General features: G+C 40.2%; 1 protein-coding gene and 1 pseudogene across 2 annotated transcripts in view; one reads left to right on the top strand and one right to left on the bottom strand.

Moving 5' to 3' along the window:
- Myo5b (myosin VB) overlaps positions 1–22,616 on the bottom strand; it is a 359,763-nt gene that overhangs the window by 244,397 nt on the left and 92,750 nt on the right. The gene's annotated exons all lie outside the window — the stretch shown is intronic.
- On the top strand, positions 414–2,818 carry LOC100714869 (large ribosomal subunit protein uL30-like; annotated as a pseudogene).

Raw genomic sequence — 22,616 nt, 5'->3', positions numbered from 1 at the left:
GCTGCCAGTCAGCATACTCCCTGAGCCAGATTTTCCCATAATGGCCACATAGCCTGAACTGGAGGGAAAGACACATTAGCATACAAGGCATCCTAGAATGGACTCATAATATTTAATCTTTCCTTGTGTGCAGAAGAAATCAAGGAATCAGGGTTATGATATAAAAGCAAGGCCAATAATAGAATTCTAGGAAACACAGGGTACTCCTTCAAGGTCAAAGTCTGGACCAGAGTTTCCAAAGTCAAAGATCTTGTTTCTGTTAAATCCTGCCAGAAATCTTACAGGTGAAAGGATTGGATCAGCACTTGACATCTTCTCAGAAATAAGTCTCAAATTCCTGCACATTTGGAAAAATGGATTTCACTCAAGGTCCCTTCTCATCCTTGTAGATTTTGTATACTTTATCATATACCATGATCGGCAAAGGTAGTATATTTTGGTGGGCTTTAAAGGTAAAGTTTTCTACCTAAATCCCCTAACTGCAAAAGAAGGCAGATGCATAGTGTTCACCCATCAGAATTTCTAACACTTTATACTAAACGCAAACTTCACAAAAATATTCAGATTTAGTCATCAGGGAAGAGAAAATTATGAGATGCCATCACATACCACCACAAGCAAAGGCAAAGGGGTAGGGGGTGACAAAGAGGAGAAGCATTGACAAGGATTCGGGACAATGAAATTTTATATATCATACACGAGCACAAAAAAGATAAAAATTTTTGGAAAACTGCTTAGAAGCTATCTACTAAAGCTGTGGACAACAACCTCCATGCCATAGCAATTATACTCCTAGATATTTTCCCAAAAGACAGGTACAAGAGTATTCCAAGGAGCTGTTTCTTTAATTGCCAAGAACCAGGAATACTCCATATCCACTAATGGTATAAAGGATAAATCTTAACATATTCACATTATAATATAGTAAGTTTTGGGAACAATCTATGTGATAGTGTATGGGGAACCTGACTGTGTAACTTAAAACTCTACTGTCCTGAGGTTGATGTGACCTTGCTTCTGGAACAGGGAGGTATACAGAAGGCCGTGTAACCCTTGGCTATGGGTAGAATGATCATAACCCAGCACTCCTGATGAAAAACAGCATCTGCTGAGGACAATCGTCAAAATACTGGCACTTGGGTTTAGAAAAAAAATCTGGTTCCTCATTAACTTAATTTTAATCCACCCATTTTCTATAGTTACTATTCCATGAACTGGATGTTACCCCTCCCTGTGCTTCTTGCTAGCCAATAAAAGCCAACCAGCCATGGATGTAGCCAGCCAGTCCACTAGGGGCAAACTCCTCCGCAGTCCCCCTAGTACCCTGATATTTGTCTCTGTCTTTTTTTATCCCTCACCATAATCTCCTGAGCAGGCCACTGAGGGTCTGATCAGCTCTCAGTAAGTAATAAAGCAACAAGAATGAAGAAATTATCACTACATACAACAAGGATAAATTTCAACTGTAATGGGAACACAACAGTACATACTAAATTATTTCTCCTATACAAACTTCAGAAATAGGCAAAGGCCAACAGTTATGTTAGAAGTCTGGACACCATCATTCTAGGGAAGGGGACAGCATCTACAAGGACTTCCAAGGTGCTGGCAAGCTGTCTCCTGATCAGGTAGGAAAGACATGAGTGCTTCAGTTGTGACAATACAGTAAGTGGTACACTTATAATGAGTGTCTTCCCAGATATGTTTTACTTCAGAGTAAAGTTTACAAGCAAGTGAATTTTCATGGTATTCTATATTCTATGACTTCAACACAACTTTGCCTATATTGTTTTCATCAAAATCTTTCATTAAAATCAATGTTCTAGAAAAATGTGCCACACTAATTAACCCGAGGCTTGTCTTCCTCCCTAGGTACTCCCAGGTGTGAGAAGCAGTAAGAGAAACCACCACCGATTCCCAGGGACCAATCACTGTCTTCTTCCCCTCTCCACTTAAAAGAAGTACAGGGTAGAGAAAGCCCCCTGTGAGTTCTTTCTCTGGAGAGACAGCCTTTCTAGCACTACGCAAAGAAAAATCTCACTTTTAAAAATTTATTTTTCTCTCTCTTTTCCAGCTGGAACCACAGAGGGTGTTGAAGAGAAGAAAAAGAAGGTTCCTGCTGTACCAGAAACCGCTAAGGAAAGGTGAAGACATGTCACAGAGCTGAAGGTAACGTGCCTGAGAAAGAAGTTTGCCCAGAAGACACTCAAAAGGCAAGGAGGAAGTTCATCTATGAAAGAGCCAGCTGCTATCATAAAGAGTACAGACAGATATATACAGCTGAGATTTTAAGTACTAGAATGGCAAGAAAAGCTGGCAACTTCTATGTACCTGCAGAACCAAAACTGGCATTTGTCATCCAGATCTGGGGTAGCAATAGTGTCAGCCCAAAGGTCCACAAAGTGTTGCATCTTCATCTTCATCAAATCTTTAGTGGTATCTTTGCTTAGCTCAACAAGGCCTCAGTTAACATGCTGAGAACTGTGGAGCCATATACTGCATGGGAGTATCCAAACCTGAAGTCAGTAAATGAACTAATGTACACAGGTGGCGATGGCAAAATCAGTAAGACGCAAATTGCCTTGACAGATAACTCATTGATTGCTCGATCTCTTGGTAAATACAGCATCATCTGCATGGAGGATCTAATTCAGGAGATCTATACTGTTGGAAAATGCTTTAAAGAGGCAAATAACTTCGGGTGGTCCTTCCAATTATTGTCTCCATGAGATGGAATGAAGAAAAGTCCACCCATTTTGTGGAAGCTGGAGATGCTAGAAACAGGGAAGATCAGATCAACAGATCAATAGAAGGATGACCTAATGTACCTACCATAGTGTTTTATGATTTGGTCAGTCAATAAAAAGTGTCTGCTTCCAAAAATAAAAAAATAAAATTTACTTTTAAGTACCTGCTGGCACTGGTACTGGAGACCACGAATAGAAGACTGCATGAATGCTTATGCAGCACCTGTATGGTCACTCGCCACTCTCCCAGTTCCCTGGAGAACATGGCAGCCAGAGGAGGCAGGGGATGAATGGGAGCCACAATATCTGTGGAATCAGACTGTTCAAGCTGGGGCATGGCTTTCACCTCAGGCCAATGGCCCAGCTGAACAGTCTCTGAAGGAATGCCTGCCCAGGATTCTGCCAGTGTGCATCCACCCAAGAGCACCGGGGGCTCTTACCACAGGGCACAATGGACCATTCAGTCACAGTGCAGAGACTTCTGAGACAAAGAGGTCAGGAGGGCTACTCATGATATAGATGCTACTGTTTTTCATTTTTAGTTTAACTGTAATAAAATATGCATACAATTTACCATTCCAACTGTTTTTAAACACACAAGCTAGAGGCAGTAAGTACATTCATATTACTGTGCAACCATGACCACCACCTATTGTCCAGGATTTTTATCATTCCAAACATACACTGTATTACTTACAAAACAATAACCCACCAATCACAAGACATTTTCAAAAGGCATAAGAGAGCCCAGTGAGGTGGTACAATGCCTGTAATTCCAACTACTTGGGGAACAAAGACAGGCTGAGTAACCTAGTGAAACTCTCTCATAAAATATTATTTTAAAGAGGGGCTACAGATGTAGTGCAGTGAGTCCAGCACTTGCCTAACATAAGTGAGGCCTATGTTTAATCTCAACTACCACCAAAAAGGAAAGGAAAAAGAAAAAGAACAAACAACGGATGGTAGAGGAAATATCTCAGTAAGCCATGGGAACAGCCTGACACTAGAGTAGCTGGGTATCAATGACAAGGTCATTAAATTAACTTCTCACAGCTAATATCCTTTTCTAAAAAAAGGTTCTGCATTGACACTCAAGAAGGACATGGTGACAGGGTGATGATGGCCTCATCTTCCTGGAACAAATTTTCACAGCAGCTTTGCTTCCCTTCTACACCCATCTCCCCTCTTGATGCATGTGTAAGCCTGTTCTGGGGCCCAAGGGAGATTTTCATAAGCGAGGTCCTGAGGTTAAAAAATATGTGTGTACAAGACATCAGCAGCAACAGCAGGTAGCATGGAGCAGAACACAGTGCAAGAGACCAAGAGTGAAGAGCAGCCTGCATTTTTATTGTATAATTCTTAATATAGATTGTTTTCTCACATTTACATTCTTACATAGGGCTGTAACCAGCATGAGTGCTAAGTCATGGATACATAACTGTATACCACTGGTTGCTTGTGCTAGATTAGCAAGATCACATCCTCAGGTGTCCTTAAGTGCCCTGAGCTTTGAAAGGGTCTGAGTGATTCCCCACAACATGTTATTCCACGTAGATGTGTCTACAAACATGTGAAGGGAACCAATGATAACCTGCCCCACAAAAGCCCCCAAGAGTCATGGTTTGAAAATAAGTCAGTAGATATTCACTGAAGGGTCCCCAAGTATTAGACAATAGAAGAAGACAATGACATTGGGAAGGAGATAAACTGAAAAAGGCTAATGAATAAAAATCCTCATTAGGGTTGTGGTAAACATTTGTAAGACATCTGTTATGCATCGAAGACTATACAAGATAATAGAATGAACTAAATTTTCATACTAAAACCTTAAAAGGTCAGGGGGACTTAAAGCCCTTCATGTAAAGGGTGCTGAGGGGCTCCTGCAGCAAGAAGGAAGGTATATGAAGGGGCTGTGGACATCTGAGTTATTTGCCATCCCCTTCCACTGAGTACAAGAGTACATATTTCATGCTGGGTACTGTAATTCTTTCAAATGCATGCTGGGCATTGTGGGGGAAGTCTATAATCCAGGTACTCAGAAGGCAAAAGACAGCAGGATCACAAGTTCAAAGCCAACCTGGGCAACTTAGTGAGATGCTGGGGGTCATCCACCAGGAGCTCCGTACTCTCTGGGTTCAATCACCAGTACCAGGCAAGAGGGTGTGTGTGTGTGTGTGTGTGTGTGTGTGTGTGTGTGTGTTGCATTGTATCTGGCCAGTAAACTGCAAAATGGGTAGCAGACAGAAGATCAACTTGGAAGAAAGTTAGGAATCATGTGACACTCAAACATGCCTTCCAAGAAGACATGTTTTCTCAGATGAATTAGCAAGCTCTTCCTTCCTCTTCATCTTCCACCTTTCAACAAGTGATCAAAACCTGGATTTAGGCCAAACTCCTCAATGATTCTCACCCGAGACTCCATTCTTCAGCAGATCTCATGTTAAATTATCTCCTAAAGTCACCAGAAGATTGACTGACAGCACTAGGGGAAAAGGACCTATTCCCAGAGCCTAAGAACACTTTAGTTCTTTTTTGGGGGGGAGGGGGTGGATATGCACAACCTTGAGGAAAACAAGGACCTATTTTTCAGTAACTAGCCAACAAAGCTAACTGGAGGGCTTAGGATCTTTCAGCTGATTCTCTACACTCAGGCAATTCATACACCAGCTATTATACAGGTTGTGAGAGAAAAAGAAACCTTTAGAGAAAAATGTCCTCATTATAAAGAAACATGTAAAAGTTTCTTTTACTCTAACAAAATGTAAAAGTTCTCTGCCAAATAGAATAACCTATTCTATTTGGGAGTTTTGTGTTTAATTTTCATCACAGTATACAAATCAAGTGTTCTGGAACAAAAAGTCTTATATAGGAACAAAAGTCTTATTTTCAGGAAAAATATTTTAGAACCAAGTTAAAATTTAACATCCTGGCTTGTACAAAGCAGTATTCTCTATTCTGTCTCCATACTCCATAAGCTTTTCTAGAGAATAAAATTCAGGAATTTAGTTAAAAATATAAGAAACAGCTGTGGAAGGGGAGCTGCGTTGAGGCTAACCCAGGGGCCTTTTTTTTCTCTCTCTCTCAATGCTTCAAAATTTGTCAAATGCTTGGGTACAGAATTTGGAATTTTATCATAAAGTGACACATTTGGTTTAACCATATCCTTTTCTAAAAAAGGCAAACACATCTCTAAAAAGAAACTGGTATATGTGCACCCACATAACAAGTCACTGTTCACAGGAATCTAAATGCAGAATCAGAGAGAAAAAAAAGAAAGCAAGCACGTATTCCATTTTTAAATCTCTCCTTCTGGATCTCTGGCACAAAGGTAGTTTTATAGTTTGGGTTTAAATACTCTCAGTATCAGAACACTCATCAGTCACACATCAACTCTTCCACTTGCTGGAGGTTTCAGAAGTGCACCTGCCTTCTGGGAACTTTTGAACCTAATCTATATGGTCAAAGAATTTCAATGCTTGTTCCCATGGTAGTAACAGAATTATAGTTTGAAGCAGTTAAAAATGACCCAGTTTGACCTCACAAATCTGCTAAGAAATAAATAAGACAGTTATTATTCCATCTCTAGAAAAACAAAGAGGTTGGATCGTCAGGACTCAGCAAGTTTAAGCAGACACTTTTCCCATGACACTTCAGTGTCTCAAACGTGGATCTTCCAGCACCAAGCCAAGACTTTGTCTATTATCACCCACCAGCCTTTTCAGAACCATGAAATTCCCTAGCAGGTGCTAAGCATAATGAACGGCATCAATAGTCTTTGCCTTTCCTGCTTATTCTGCTCAGATAATTAACGGAGTGATCAGGTGGTCATTTTTCCACCATACTACCAGATTACATTATTTTAATTAGCAAAATACATGGATAATTGGAAAAGCATTCACAGAGCATACATTCTTTAGGACTTTATAGAAATCTAAATCTGCTATATACCTGCATTAACGATTAGCTAATAACCAAATAATCAACCTATCTCCACTTACAGTTTAAACAAAAAATATTTTATCCTGTTACTTTTCTCATGAACATTCGCTATTCACCTTTTACCGCCTTCTGTAAATTACCCATAATATGAAACTAGAATAATTAAACTGGTTGACACTTTAGGTTATATGGTGATGTAATCATCCATAAAAGTGTACAAAGATCATTTAACACGTAAAGGTCATTTAGGACAGGCCTATTGCCCACTGGGAAGGTTAACCACTCAACAGAGCAGAAACCTGTACTGTTTTGTTGCCTACCTGAGCAGCTGTATCTCTTATATCAGCTATTGTCATTTTGGCCTCTGTAGTCATGGGGAGAGGGGCACAACTCTCTTATCTATCCATTTCCGTATCCTATAAACCACAAAGTCTCCTGAAGTGCTTCAGCTGCCCTTCTGTGGGAATACTCTTTTTATTCACCAAAGGTCTTTGGGATGCTGCAGCTTTTAAGCTGACAGTAAAGAACTTAACATCACAGTGATATGTGGAAGAGGCAAAGTCTCATAGGGAATAGTGCCAGGAAAAAGGCTATGATCACTTGCTCTTTTTTAAGCGAAGCCAAGTAACTCACAGTTACCACCAGCATGAAGGCATCCTCACAACTTCCATCCTCACAACTTCCTAAGACCTTCCATAAAAGAACAACCACAGCTTCTCCTAGGAAACTCTTTCTAGGTGTAAGGGTTCTTCCCAGTTCAATTGCTACTACTTTTTAAAACCTAATATAGCATATTTTATTCTCAGCACACAGAGAAAAGGTCTCACCCTCATCCTGATTAAAAATGCCACATTAATAAAACATTCTTGGATCCATTAATTCAAATAAATATTTAAGCACCAATGTAGCAGGTGCCAAGACACATGGACAATTAAGACAATGTTCCTACTGGAACGAATCAATTCTTCCCAATGGTTGGCCTGTCTTCTCAGTCCTCTGAAAACACACATACTTCCCTTTTGTGGATATCTAATAAAGAGTTTTGTGAGGCTAATAGCATTATAGGGATGCCAACATAAATTCTACTTAAAGAGATAGTAAAACATTTGCATAAACTAGGCCCTAAATGTCATCAGGCTGTCCTGTGCCCTGGATGGATTTTGACTAATAGCTATAATATACAGTCTTAGCCATGTGGCTCAAAAATGATAAATTAACTTTACAAAGCAAAGGATCAGATTACAACAGGATTAGACACAGGGTATTGTAAGATTAGTGGGCCAGGAACCATGTGATCTAGGTTCTAAACCCTGACACACACACCAAGTCCCTATTGAATTTCTTAAGACACAATAACCTTACCTCTGCTGACTTCTGATATTATATACATCAGTCTATTTAAAGATTTTAATAAAATATCATGCCTTTTAAAAAAAACTATAGTAGAGTTAGAAGAACCAACTATATCTCTAACACTCAGTCTTAACATGTTTTGTGTCATATTTCTGCTTGCTTTAGAATTTTATAAAATAAATTTGAAGCTACTATTGAGAGTTTCTTCCCCAATCCATACCTTCTCTACTCCAGAAGATGGCCATTACTTTGGCAGTAGACTGACTCCCTTACATCCATGTTTGTATATTATGACTACATTAAAACATATTAAATTATATAACTTTCAGATTATATCTTTCAGATAAGTGGTAGCATATGATAATTTTACCCTTCTACATACATGAAAATCTGGTTTATCATTTCAGTATTCCATCATGTGGGTATCACAATTTACCCATCCCTCTATATGTAGGCCTTGACAATTTCATTACTATGTGTGTGCTATACACTGTATAGGCATTAGGGACAAAAAGAAATCTATATAATACTTATATTTGGGGCCCAAAATAAAAAGCTTCCTTACAGAAATGCCAACCTGGGGGAATCCCACTGGCTGTGCCAGAACTGTATGTGAAGAGTTCAAGAAGTAAAGGTTTAGGAAATAAGCCTAGAAGCTTATGCATACAGGCTGAAGCCACAAGAGTAAATTGGCCAAGGGAACACATGAGAGTGCTAATCTCATAACATGAGGCATTAAACGTTAGGGTGCTTTGTATATTGCAACACATAATCAAAAGAGGCCACTCTACCAATATTCCCAAATCAAAATGACTGAGAATAGTGATCCTCTGCAGCAAATTATGAAAAGGACCCACAAAAGTCGCACACCTGGAACTTCCAGTGTGCCTTACAACTGGGACAACATCCACACTGTCACCATCACAACACTAGGCTAGCACTGCCCAGAGACACCTCTTACCACTTCAGCTTTCCCTAGGCTTTCTGACAGCCTTCCTTAAGCTACACTCAGGTGCATATGGATTCTGCAAAGACTTTAACTTTAATGATATCCTGTTTACATCTCCTCACTGTTCTGGGGACTTTAAAGATTATTATAAAACAGAACATTAAGACAATAACATTAGACTTAGCAATATGTATCCATCATATAGGTAAACATCCAAAAAAAAAAAAGTGAAATGTAAAAGTATCAACAGAAGAGGGATGATGATGCTTACAAGGCAGGCCCAACCAGGGTCAGGAAGCCCAGGGCAGTCACTGGGGCTACTACAAGTAAATGGCACCTCTCAGGCAGGTACGGCCCCAGCCTGCAGAGCATAGGTGATACCAGGAGCAGGAACATCAGGATGAGGAAAGTCAGTAGGGAGCAGAAAAGCTGCACATAAACCAAAAATGAATTAGCAGTGAAGAATTAAGCACCCCAGAAGTTCAGTGATAGAGAAATTCTTTTAACTGATAGAAAAGAAAGGCTTCATGGCAGCAGTGGCATTTGAGCACAGCTTTGAGAGGATCCTAAGACTTGACTTTCAGAGACCAAACAGGTAGTGGCAGGAATGAGGCCAGGCCATGTGATGCACAGCAGCACCAGGTGAGGAGGGAGCCTGCTGCAGGCTGGCTGTGAGTTTGGCTACAAAGGCAAACAGAAGAAATTAAAGATGGAAGTCCAGATGGTAGGCTGACCACAGAGCACCCTGCATGTTCTGTTAAGAAGGGACTTCATGCTGTAAGCTAGAGAGAGTTTCTGAACTTGAGAAAGGAGAGATGGGAACCGAGGAAATGTTATGGTGAAAGTGCTCGTGGGAAGAGCTACCACACACTTCAGGAAAATAAGAAATGTGGAGTCTACTTTTCACCACCCAGACCCAGCACACGCAGGTAGCAATACTGATAAAACCACAGTGGTGAACTCTCCCAACCCCATGACACCTCCAACATGTAGAGGTTGAACCCAGGGCCTCGTGCTAACTTAATAAATACTCTACCACTGAGATACAGTACCAGCCCAAAATCTTTCAAAAATTGTGTCCCTTTCAATTTAATGCTAGATTAGTTCATAAGGAATGAAATGGATAGTGAATGTATTTTTTCTTAATCTACGTTTTGACATACCCTCTTATATAACTGTACTTTCATGCTCTTTCCTTCAAGGACCAGCTTGAGCCTATACTTTCAGAAACTGCCATTTCTGCTAATTATCTGGATTTTGCATTTGAGCATATTACCATTTAAAATGTATGCATTCATACATATATAATTTATATCTTCCATTTTCCAAAAATGATTTATAGCACAGTAGTTCATTTTATACTGTCGTTTCCAGTCATTGTTTTGCATATCTTATCTATTTATCTGTATTATAAAATTCTTTTGAAGAAGGTTTGTGCATTGTACACTCTAGTTCTTCTAAAATTTTTCACATATATGCCAGTGTTTGACAGACTCTTGTTAACAGACTTCAGCCTTGGTAATATAATTTAGGTGGGAAAATGCTTATTTTTCTGGGGAGTCCACCAAGCCAAATTGATTTCTGGAGGGAAGCCATTTTTTTAAAGTATCATTTTCACACATTTTAATTGATACATAGACATTCGCTATATTTATGTGATACTGTGACATTTCAGTGTATGCATATGATGTTTAACGATAGGGTAAACTTGCATGTCTACCACCTTAGAGATGGGATCATTTCCTTTTGCTAGAAACATTCAAAACTCTCTCTACAATTATTTTTAAATATTCAGTTAATTTCTGTCCACCATTTACCCTATTGTGCTATAGAACATAAGAGGTTTGTTCCTCTTATATAAATGTACCCCTCTACTCATTTACCACCTTCTCTCCATCTTCTGCCACACCTTTCTCACGTTCGTTTCATCACTATTATACTGTTTCAGCCAACTTTTAAAAAAGGAGTTTATCTGAAGTTCTGTAACAAAACTGATAGGCTTATCTTGCTAAAAACACTGACTTTTCACTTGGATCTGCAAATGCCTAATAGATAACTACAAGTAGGATTAAAAATTTGGCATCTCTGCCTCTGTTCTACGTCTGTTTCCTTTACTCTGGCAGTCACCTTGGGTTCCAGGAACAAATCTGACCAGTAAACATCTTGTGATGAGTGGGAACTAGTCCCAGACAACAGCAACAACTGGTTGAGTGGATTTGACTATGCACACTTCTGGTCCCTTTGTCTTTTAGGGGTGTGTGTCGGTACTTCAGAAGAGAGGGCTGAAAACATAGGTCCCTCCTTGTCTTCCCATTGTCTCTATACCGATTAAACTTTCTTTCCTGCTTTTCACCATTGCTGTTTTATAAGTGGCTGGGCCTAATTTGCTAGGACCTTGAAAGTCTGGCCTCTGGCCCAAGATCTCAGTAACAGCTTAAATTACAGAGCCCTTCTTTAAGGGCAACAGACACGAAAACCAAACCAAAGTTTTCCCTGTGAGGGAAATTAACAAAGGATGTCCCTCTAAGTTATACTGGGGTCTTCCCATGAGAATGAAACATTGTTCACAGACAAACATTCCAGGAAATGACTGCCATAGGATATTAACTAATATCCCTTACTGGTTCTATTTCTAACACGCATCTGGGGTTTAGTAACCAACATTTGCATGCTCTACAAATCAACATTTTCACTAACCTGGGAAATCACCACCATCCTACTTTGAGTGGGTTTTCCAATGCAACTTCCTGATCCTTTTTCAGAATCTTTTGGGGAAATTTTTTTAAGTCAATGTCTCTAAAATACAATTTTTACTTTCAGAATCATTCCCTACTCTTTTATGTATTGAAGTCTTCCTGCAACCAACCTGCTGCATGTTCCAGTTAGGCACAGAGACCTAGTATATCTTGGATCCATCCAGAAGAAGCCTCACTTCCCCTATAACATGATCCCACATCATCTTATAGTACTAGTTGAGGGGGCTCCTTAGCATTATTCAAACAAGCTATGTTCCAAGTTCTAAGTCTGGAACTTAGAATTCATTTTTTCCACAGAAATAATCCTACAAGTGTTAAATTCTCAGAAGAGCCCATACAACCTGTATGCCTCAAGTACATTAATTTATGTTTCCATAAGGAAGTGCATCTCAAATTACTGGTCATCAGATTTGTATCTGGGCATCCTTGTACCAGCATCGCCCCAGTTAGTGGAGGCCCTACCTGAAGACAAGGAAGGGCAATGACGGCCTTATGTATGGACACATTTCAGCTACTTACCAAATGATCCAAAAAACTGGAACAAAGCCCCCTTCTATCAAATGTACTGGAGCTTGTAATAGGCATTTTAAGTATCTGGAGCTCCATCTCAAAAAACCTTGATTAATCAATGAGTATTTTACTAACAATAATGTTGTACACCAAAACTGATAGTCTCATCTCTCAAGTTGTTTAGCACTTTATTTCAAACCTCTCTTCGGGCATTTACAAAATTTACTCACTATCCTGAACACCTGGTTCTTGTATTCTTGGAAATCTCACCACCAGCACCAATACAATGCCACTTTATAGATGGCATTTCATTACAGTCAGTATACATAAATCTCATCCTTTAGTTCTCAAAGTCATGTCATTAGGTAGACATACTCAGAAGCTAGGAGATTATAACTAGCATGGAGGCACATGCCTGTAATCCAAGTGCTCTGGCAGACAGACAGGATTGCAAGTTCCAGTCTAACCTGGGCAATTTAGAAAGATCCTGAATCGATGTTTTAAAAATTTACAAAGTGCTCAGTCTGAGGCCCTGGTTGAGTTCAATCTCCAGTAGAGTGGGCAGGGTATACCTAATGCACGAACAATTAATTGGTAGCCTCCAAATTTCTATCTATATCTGGTAACTTTGCTGCTTCTTTACATCACTCAAGGGTGCTTCTGCCATTGTGCAGGAGGTTCTAATGATACATATGCAACCATTTGTTTTTCAAATGAGCCACCTGCCTTAGAGCCACCTGGCTCGATACCACACCCTGTTAAATGCATCTCAATGCCCCCCCACACACACACACTTCTGCTCAGCCTCTGCAGATTGAAACTCCTATTTGCATATAGGCTTACACTGAAAATTTCCCAGAGCTTTTAATATTGACATGCTAACAGGAAGAGGGGGGATATAGAGTTAGAAAAAGCATAGGTTTGCCCAAGAGAGTGATGCACTGAAACCATCCTCCAAAGACTGAGAAACAGAGGACAGTGGAATTACCTATGGCAGTTAGGGCAGCCTTACAATGCTGGAACTACAGCCTAACTCTCTGCCAGTAGATTTAGGCTATTTCAGGGCTGATACTTCACGGGATGCTAGCATCTGGTATGCTTCTGCAGGTTTCTAATTTCAGCTGCAGAGAAAGTGTGTGTCCAGGAAATGAGGCAGCCACATCTAAGGGCCTGCAGAAACAAAGAGAAGAATCCAAATGAATAACTGCCTGCCTTGAAGGGATTTCAAATAAGAGGCTCAAAGATGGAAAGAAAAGATTAGAAGAAAATGATAGGGGAAAAAAACAACAATCACTGAAGCAGACACAGCCCTAAGGTGAAATTCAGAAAAATCATGAAACCACCCAGTGATGAAAGATGTTAAAAAGGATAACTGGATCTTGCATTTGAAATGTGAACAAAGGAGACTAGAAAGGTCAGGGGACAAGCCCAAGGACATAGAGTATAATAGAGATAGGAGATTATAGAGAACACAGCTCCTGCTTCTGGGTTCTAACTGCACCCAACATTAGGAAGAATCAGGTTTTGTGTTTGCTTTTGACTACGGAGGACTGAATGCAGAGTCTCTGCACTGAGACACAATACACCCACAGATCTTTTTTATTTTTTGAGACAGGGTCTCACAACTCATTAAGTTGCTTAAGTAGGGCTCCAACTTAGGACCCTACCACTTCAGCTTCCTAGAGTGCTGGGAGTACACATGTGTTCCACCAAACCTAAGAAAAAATTTTTCATTTTTAAAGAAAAGCATCCAACTACAAAAGGGTTACAAAGGTATCATGGGGTTCCTAGAAAAAGGTAGTCAGTTATTTGGCTAGACCATAACTTTTCAGCCTTGCCAAATAAATGATACTCAATTTCTTTAAAAGCCACGAGCATAATTGAATGTGCAGGACATTCTGGAGCTTAAAATGGATAGTGGGTGGCAGATGCAGGAAGTGATGCTGGAGTAACTAGGAACAGCACATTAAGTCGATAGTCTCTTAATAGTAGATTTACTGAATCTGAATAGTCCAGAGTTTTGAGTTGGACTCCAAAACTACTTTATTTTCAAGAACTGAAACCCTATATATGATATAAAATTCATATTCCATCAAGGAAAAAGTGTGACAGTTTGACAGTATTTTCTTTTAAAAGACTGTTCATAAATTTTAGAATAACTGCCAGAAGATACAAAACCTTCACAAGAATATTAAAAAGGGGCTAATATAGATTATTCTCAAAGCTTCTGTAAGAAAATACTAACATATAGAGCACATAAATTTATGAAAAGGTGTCCAACGTTGCTCATGATCCAAGAAATGATCCTTAAAGGATAAGTTGCCATTTTTAACTCACAAACTTTACAAACTAAAAGATTATCAATGCCAAGAAGGGAAAAAGGCACACTGCTAGTATTGACAAAACTGCAAAACGGGTTAAATTCAAAAAGCATCATGACCTCATCGTACCTCAGTGTTCCAGCATCTAAGAGTCTGTCTTGTAGAAGCACTGGCTTGAGAATGAAGTAGTACATAGCCACTACTACAGATGTGGACTACAGTGCAGTTTATAAACACAAAAACTCAGAACTGCCCAAAATGTCCAGAAGGCTGGTAACAAATCATATGGTCACCCTTACCAGTGCAAATCTCAGACACTAACATGTACCAGACTATTATAAATTGACTTGGGAAGAAAATGAAGGTATATTAACAGAACACAAGTCACAAAATATTGCATCCAGTATGATTTGTGTCTTGTTTTAAAAACTACCTCTCCATGGAAAGGTAGTCCATATAAGCAATTAGTTGGTCTAGAAAGATTCACCCCAAAAGTTAGCAATCTATTTTTAAGTAAAAGAGTTTAAAAGGAGGGAAGAAATGTATTTTTAAAAAAAGAATACTAAGATTATAGATGATACCCCTTTTTCTTTATGCGTTCTACATTTCCTTGATTTTCATAATACTTCTGGGTTCTTTCATGTCAAAGAATTCAATTTAAAAACTAAGTATTTCATAATGAAACAGAAAAAGCAGTTCATTCCAGAAGAAAGAAATCCACTATCAGGAGAGATATGCAGCAATAACTCTCACTTTCCACTATGGCCTCATGAGTACACTTGTCAAAACAAGGCTATAGATTAATGTTGCTTTCATCAAAGAAAAAACAGACCAACGCACGCTACTGTTAGAATGCTTTATCTGTAAGCCTGAGACCTGACACACAGGCTTCTCTGGCAAGACTCACTCTTTCTATTACCATTAGGCTACTGTGATCCAAGGCTAGGACCTACTGCCCGTGGAACTACCTGACAATAGAAACTCAGCCTTGACCAGTTCCTGCACAACACTCGCAGGGGCGGACCCTCTTGAGTGCCCCATTTCAGAAAAATATGCTTCCACTAAAATGTCTTCTGTCATGGTTGGCTTGACAAAGCCATTTATCCTTTAGGGACTGATGCCTTGGCATGGCCGATAATTCTACCCCTGAAATCAAATTGAGAATAATGACTTGATTCACCTCTTCAGTACACCCAGGCCTGCAGGTAACTCATGTAACAGAGGGCCTAAAGTAAAACTTTAAGTAAACGCCTTTGCCACAGTGGCATTTCTGTTTTTCCACCAGACCCTTGGTAGTTGCTCAAATAATGGAGCAGGCATGTATATTGGGGTCTATGCAGAGTAGCTTCTGTGGCATGTTAACATGGGTTAAGTTTGCCCTGAATCTCAGATATCACCAAGCCCTTATTATGACAAACGGCCAGCCTGTGAGGTTGCCTGGCTTTTGGAAAATACATAGTCCCAAAACATTTAAAAGACACAAGTAAATCAATGAAACCCAGGAATCAGACTGACCAGCCACTGGCTTTAGCCACCTGTGCAATATCCACAGAATAGGGGCTTTGTGTATGAATACACGGATAGAACTCAAACCTCTAATCTGAGCTATGCTAAGTACAATCCTCCGAGGCACCTTTGTGGGCTACCTGCAGAAGCTTTATGCTTCCAGATTGCTTAGTGTGAAATTAGTCCACTTCTAGACAGGAAATAAAATTTTTGGAAAGTCCAAAAGGAGTCAGTCTCACATTTGGTGAACATATTGGACAATATGACCTACTTCCTAATCCCAATTCCTTTGGGCACTCACCCTTCTCCTGGTCACCTTGGGAACCTTTTGGCTTCATCTCCCCACACCTAATTAGGGTGACCAAATCACTTGCTACCCAAGCCAGAGCTCTTCTCAGAGCAAAAGGAAGCATTTTTGAACCTTTGTTTGGATGATATGAAATTGCCACATCAGACCATTTTTGACATCCAGAAAGGCCACCCCATGGGATACATGTAGATTAGGACAATAGGAATAGACATATTGTTTCTGAGGGAGATCAAGGACATGTGCTCACTCAGTAGCCAAACCATCTGAAGATCCTTTACATCTGCCTCACTCCTGTGACCATTTAAAGCACTGGTTCAGGCATTTGCTTCTTACTTTTCAAAGCTGTGAGTACTATGCCTTCTGCCTCTCTCCTTACCAAAGTAGCCCACCAAGAGGTAGTGGACTCACTTTCCTAAAACTCAGGCCTGGCCATATCACTCTATAAAAGAACAATATGGTTTGTTCTTTTATAAATAAAAGAACAATATGGTTTGTTCTTTTATAAATCCAGAACCTCCTGGATTAAGGCCATACTTCTTACCCTCTATCCAACTCCCTGACACTCCCATTTCCTTCCAACCTTTCACCTGACTTATGATTTACCACTTGCCCCAGCAGTAATAGGTCTCATTCTAAGCACACATCCTTGGGTTACTCCCTGGCTTAGACGTGTGTGTGTGTGTGTGTGTGTGTGTGTGTGTGTGTGTGTTACGGAAGACTGAACCCAGGCCTTCACACTAAGATATATCCCCAGCCTCATTTAAAATAGTTGAGATAAGGGCTCACACTAAGTCACTAAGGTGCCCAGGCTGGGCTTGAACTTGTGATCCTCCTGTCTCAGCTTCTCAGAGTACTAACTAAATAAGCTGTCAAATCTCCCTGCCTGCCTTGCACTCAGCTGTCTGTCCTGTTCCCACTGCCTCTCCACAGTCTCTAACTTTCTTCTAACTCCCCAGGCCCAACACTAGATTTTTGCTGGTTACTCAGTTTGGATACCCAGACCCCACCATGCACTGTCCCAACTCCTCCAGGAGACCACAGCTGACCCTACACACACCCTCCAGCCTCACCTGGTATCCAGCCACAGGGCTAGTGTTTATAGTAGAGGCTGCTCAAAGGTGAATGAACCACCACTGCAATGTGCAGCGTATCAATCAAATGGAATCGCTCAAATTCTGAAATACTGAATCATCACTGATAAGCTTCTTTCAACTTCTCTCCTGGCTTACCATTTTGAATCCTCTTCATTCTTCAAAGCTTATATTTTCTGACTTTCCTCTGACCCCCATCAACCACAGATATCACCCCAACTTGTAAACCTCTATAACCTATCTCTCCTTTTATATAACATGTTAGGACATTAGGGCATCCTGCCTCCTCCTAATTCTGTGCATGTGCTTATTTCAGCCAGACTTCAAATTCAGGAAGGCAGACATTGTATCTTGCCATTTGCTTGATTCCCAGTCCCAATACACTATGTGGCCCGTCAGAAGTCTTCAATAAAGGACTTAATTGCACTAATCAGGATTGTTTTGTCTATACATAACTTAGAACATTATTGAGCTTAAGCGTAAAGGAGGTTCCAAAACTTCCTGAGTAATCAGTGTTATTGGAATAGTAAAATGACTTCACTCAACAAAACTTAGACATACAAGTCACAGTCACCCCATAAAGCCAAGAGTCTTAGCGCATGCCTATAATCCCCAGCAACCTGGGAGGCCTAAGATGCGAAGATCATAAGTTTGAGGCCAGTGTGAGCAATTCAGTGTGAGACTTTATCTCAAACTAAAAAATAAAAAGGGCCAGAAATGTTGCTGAGTGGTAGAGTACTCCTAATCCCAATAGCACCACCTCCCACCAAAATCAGCCCCTTAAGACAGCAGAACACAGCAATAAGCCTGATTGATATACAGATCTCACAGGCAAAGTTTTAGTGCCTAAATAAGTAGTCATCAAATGACAGCCAGTGGTCAGGGAAGGACAGTTCACACCTCTGCAAGTTTCAGGTCTCTGGGAAAACCCTTGACTGCTCATGCAGCAGCTGCAGGTGTCAAGGACCAATAGGCTGGATAGAGCAGAGACAGTACAGAGAAAATATACTTGGAGACTGAAAAGAAAAGTCACTATTCAGGGTTCCAGATCTCAGTCTCAGGGGGAAACCACACACAGTTTTTTGTCAAAAGGCTACAGCACTAGAAAGTTAGAAAAACACAAGAATGACCAGTTTCTCATAGCCTGAGTCAAACCAAAGTCCAAGCAAGAGGTCACTTTTCTATATTAAATAATGGCATGCAAAATTAAGTATTTACATTAACATTTCCTCCATAATTTAATTTGCCCATATCTAACATTCCCCATCAGGTAGGTCAGTTTATGGGTTATGAAGTATATGGGGTTATACTTTAATAGTGATTAATATTGACAGATTTGTGGAGATACAACCTTGTTTAAAGTCAGTTATTTATCTCTTAAGCATATTGCTCAAATCATTTATGGGCCAATGTGTCAACTGGAAATTGTTTTGGAACTACAGACACCAAACTTAGTTGTTTTGTTCTATGGAGTCCATTTAACCATAATATTAAGTGTCCCCAAGAGTTCCACCAAATTCAAGATTAAAGCACTAAGCCAGCCATTGTGATAAAAAAAAATACATAGGAAAGAAAGAAACTACTCTTACTCCAAGTAGGTTGTAGGCTGCAAGTTAGCTTTGAAAACAGTCCACATTCAGCTGTGTGGTACAGATCAGAAATGCAGTAACATAGGGGTTGGATGAATTGGCAAGGTTTTCAGAGATGGCAGAATTTCAACAGGGGTAAGCAAAGGCTTGGGCAGAAATGAAGTGTACAACAAGTAATGTAATAGATACTGTAGCAAGCTCTCATACACAATCCATGCCATGACTCGCAAGTATATGCTCATGAAACACAAGTAACTCAGAACCAACAGAAGCCAACTGAGTGGGCAAGAAGGAACTTTCGTGAAACTGCAGGTCCAATAACAGAATCTCTGATCCACACAGGCCTATTCCTGTAACCCCAGAAAACCCAGAGGGGGAAGCCATCTGCTGTCTATGTGCCTCCCTCAGCACCCAGGCCAGTGTTGAAACTATCAATCTTCACATTCCTTTGAATGAACTTTAAAATGATAGCAATTACTATTATGCAAATGATTCAAGCACAACTACAAAACTAAACCATTCTCACAACTGCTATTATGTTTCAACCACATATGGTCCATGTCGTTTCCATTTAATCCATCTTTCCCAACCATAGAGTCAATTCATATCTCAGCATGATCTAGAGTTTCGCAGTGAAATCTGAAGATGGACCTTTCCAACCTAAAATACATCTAAGTCTTTATCTTTGTACCTACAGAAAAAAAAGCAATTTAAGCTAAAGACAACAAAACAAAACCTCCTAAAACAGAAAATACACAAGTAATAGAGGGAAATGGGCTTAATAGGACAAGTTGAATAGATGATAGAGGCTTCTTAGCCCAGGAAGATGTTATAGTCCTGAGCAGATGACATATGAAAGCTGCTTCAGAACAATCCATCCAGCCACAGTGACATGCACAGCAAAGGTGTATGGGAACAGGAAAACAGAAGTTTGATGAGCTGCCATTGGTTCCTTCTACTTTCAAAGACCTGTCTTAGATGCAAAGCCACTCAGCCTTAGCTGGTATGTAAACTGTAGTTCATTCTTTGGGTTCTTACCTCAGATTTACTCCAGAACACAAAGACTTCATTCACTGTGAGAGGTTCTCAAGTAGGACAGATTTGCTCCCCCATGATATATCTGGCAAGGTCTGAACTTTTTTAGTTGAGTTTTGAGTTGCCTTTAGATGGTGGAGCTGGACCTCCACTTCCTTTCAGTGATTGTGTTTACATAAATTCAATGTTTAGCTGAGAAATATCTTAGAGTTCTTTTTCCCCTGCAAAGTAAACTAGCTTCACAAATGCTAGCAGATATCTAATGTTAAACATGTAAAACTTATCCTCTACCAAAAAGGCTAAATAGCAAATACTTTATACCTCTCCAATGCCTGCCATAGGCTCACTGGGCCAGTTTGGAACACTAGACATAGGACCAAGGCTCCACAGTCCTCACATGCACCCTCCATGTCCTAGGCCTAGGCCAATCTTCAGGATCCAGCTCCTGCAGCCCAGTGGGTACCACCCAAGTCCATAGCCAAGATACACAGCCAAGATGGTTCAGCAAAGCTCTGGCTAGAAGCAGAAGGAATGGTATAAAGTCACATAACAGTATGCCAATGCAGGCCAATGACAGAAGGAGCATATTTGCTTTGCTACAAGAGCACATCTGTTTGGATATTCACTAGAGTAAATTCTTAAGTGACTAATTCACAGTTTCACTTTGTCAGGATTAAAGCAAAGTATTTTATGTGACATCTGCTTCTGCTAAATAAGGATGCTATTTCCTCCTGAGCTGTCATGCTAAAGATAGGATATGTGGTGATAGTTGTGCTGTGAAGGTCTGAAAAAATTATGTTTTCAGACATGGGAATCCCAGCTTCCTTGAGAACCTAGGAAACCTGCGCTACTACAAGTCAACAGACCTATCAACAATCAGAAAACCTCAGCTGCTGATATGCAAAGAATGCACTTAAGTTATATTCAAGCAGGAAATCACCTGCATGGTATAAAGGGAAGAGAAGATTTGCCCCTCTCTCCACCACTCTCTCCACCTAGTCCTTTATCTCTAAAGCACACAATACCAACGGTCAGGTGCCAGGACATCATCTGCTGTTAGCTGTTACCCCAACATGGCCACTGAGGTTAAAGGCCACAGTCCTTCTGTCTTGTCACTTCCACTCCTCCATATGTAGGTATCAGCAACCTGAATCAGAGCTAAAGGTTCCTCAGTGCTGGCCATTTCTTTTGCTCTCCCCTTCCTGTCTTTGCATTGCAGGGGTCCTGTTTTCACAGAGCACAGTAAGACTGCTATGCTAGATAATGACTCTTGGGGGGAGCCAATACCACCAACCAGATCTGTGGTGTTCCAACCTGGAGGTCTGATTTGAAATGCAGCAGACTTGAAGCCAATCCAAATCTAATGGAACTTCATCTCCTGTTTGGCAGTTGTTCCTTAAGAGGAAAAGAGGAAGTAGGGAAATGTTGGTGGAGGAAGGGGAAATGGGGAAATGTTGGTCAAAGAAAACAAACTTTCTCAGTCAAGATGATTAAGTTCTAGACAGCCAATGTACAGCATGGTGACTATGGTTAACACTGTATTGTACACTGGAAACTTGCTGCAATGGTAAATCTTGAGTGTTCTCAACATATATATGAAACTGGTAAATGAGGCGATACTTTTATTAGTTATTATGTTGATCATTTCACAATGCATATATATATATATATATAATATTTTGTGTCCCTTAAATAATAGATATTTATTTACTGATCATACTTTATTAAAGTTGGGAGTAGAAAATGGTCACAGGGAGAAGAGATGCTTAAGGAAACAGAACTCAGACATCCCTATGTCAAGTGATTTTTAAATTCTAGGCTTCCTTGATTGCCATATATTAAGACAAAAAGTGACTTTTAACAAAAGGCTCTCCAAATCTTAATCCTAGCAAAGGGAAGGTGTCCTTAGAGAGAACTCTCAGCAACAATTGCAGCCCTGGTAGACAACAGCCAGGGAAGAAAGCTCCATGGTCCTGTACTACAGACAGTGAGAAGCTAAATGCAAGCGTGACTGTAGATCATAATACTAGTGCCAGGCAGTATCTGCACTGAGTAAAATGCCCTGTCATATGGCAATAGCAGCCCCAAACTTGTCCTGCATGGCCCAGAAGAAGGACTAAGAGCCTGGCTGCTCCAAATGTGGTTCCCAGACCAGAAGCAGCACCATGACCCCCAACCTGGTTAGAAAAGCAGAAGCTCTAACCCTAGACCCCAAGGAATGACATCTGTTTTTTTTTTAAAGTGTCCAGGTATTCTGCATTCACATTAAGGTTTCAGCTTGTTCCAAAACCACCAAAAGTACTGAAAGAATTAGATGATCTTGTACCAGCCCAAAGTTTCTCAAAGTCCTTTCCTTCCTCTCCCCAGTTTCAGCCTCAGTCCAAGAAAATTTATGCCCTCTTCCAGAAACAGTAAGTGGGGTCTTGTCTTCTTTCCCCCGGATTTCATGCCTCCAGAAAGGCACAGCATAATCCTGTGGATTTTATGTTATCAGTAGGTACAATTGTGAT

Source organism: Cavia porcellus, unplaced genomic scaffold (assembly GCF_034190915.1).
Source record: "Cavia porcellus strain 051 isolate PalLab524CR breed Dunkin Hartley unplaced genomic scaffold, mCavPor4.1 scaffold_20, whole genome shotgun sequence".
Classification (NCBI taxonomy): domain Eukaryota; kingdom Metazoa; phylum Chordata; class Mammalia; order Rodentia; family Caviidae; genus Cavia; species Cavia porcellus.
Note: the sequence above shows the minus strand (reverse complement) of the source record. Positions and strands in the feature narration are given on the sequence as shown.